Here is a 1,422-nt window from a genome sequence, read left to right on the forward strand (position 1 = left end):
TAAAAACAAATAGACCAATAACTCGAAAGAGGAAATGGGAGAAGGAAGCAATGGAAGAGGCGGGAGGTGTCTGGGCTAAAAGGGGGAGGCGAATGAAAGAAATGAAAAAGGAGACGAGAAATGTGGAAGAGGAGAAAATGGAAGAAATAAATAACACGATTAAAAACAAAATAGAAATGGTGATGGGGAAAGAATGCTAAAAAGCAAAATGAAGAATGGGAAAGAGGAAAAAAGTAGAGGATAAGAGAATTAGAAAAGGGAAAGGAGAATATAAAAAAAGAAGAAGGAATGTTTTACGTATAATAGGAAAGGGAAAGGAAGGGAAAAGGGAAACGACAGATAAAATGGGATAAAAAGGAAAAACAAAAGACGAAGGGGAAGGGGGAAAATAACAAAGGGGAACAGATGGAAAAGAGAAATTAATAGTAAAAAAGGACAAAGAAAACAAGGAAAGAGAGAGAAAGATAATGGTAAACAGAAAAAAGAAATGAGAAAAAACATCGAAAATGAAATAAAGAAAGGGAAGAAAGAAAGACAAGTAAGGTAGAAAAAAATAGAATATGACAAGTGAACGAATAGGGGGAAAGAAAGGAGAAGAAAAAAAATGAAGAAAAAAATATCGATAAAAGTAAAGATAATCGTGAAAAAAGAGAAACTAGAATACAAAAGGGAGAAGAAAAATTTAAACAATAAAAAGACACACGAGAAGGACGGAGGACCACACATACATTTAACAAAAAAACGACGTATTGCTGACAGCAAAATCCTCAACAAAAAAAAGAAAAGAAAAACTAATCTTCGCCAGAGCCTTGATACCGCCGTCATGCAGCTGAGGCGTTGCTCTCGGTGCACGGGACGACTTTGGCGTGTAAACCGGGTGTAGCAGTGCACGTATATCTTTTGTATCATGTTGAGTTTTGGGTTTATAGTCGTCGCGAATTTTTGGGCAGTTTCATGTCGTACAATGGTATGTATACATCATATATACAGTACGTGTCGACATCATCCATACAATGCGTATGGTTATGTAGCTGTATTTTTTTTTTTGTCTTTTTACAAACGTCTTCAAATCCGTACCATACTGTATTCCCATCAGCTGGAATCTATCGCCGTCGATCGCTGGAGTTACCTGCCGGTATCTCTGGTGACGTCCATCACTCTGTGTCACTTGGTATAAACTATTATATAGATTGAAAAGCAGTCTGCAGGTGTAAAAGGGCTGCGTGTCGACCAGTGAGAGAACGTGTGTTGTGTCGTTTCGTGAAAATGTTCGTTTTGACTGCATCTTCTGTCTCCTTTGAAATACATAGTGGTCTGGGCGTGGCAGTGTTTAAGGTGCTGCGTGTGGGAGGGTTGTAAGACAAGAGAAAGGAAGGGGCAGACGAAGATAAGGAGAAGGGAAAATTGGAGGAAAAAAAAAAG

Source organism: Penaeus monodon, chromosome 29 (genome assembly GCF_015228065.2).
Source record: "Penaeus monodon isolate SGIC_2016 chromosome 29, NSTDA_Pmon_1, whole genome shotgun sequence".
NCBI lineage: Eukaryota > Metazoa > Arthropoda > Malacostraca > Decapoda > Penaeidae > Penaeus > Penaeus monodon.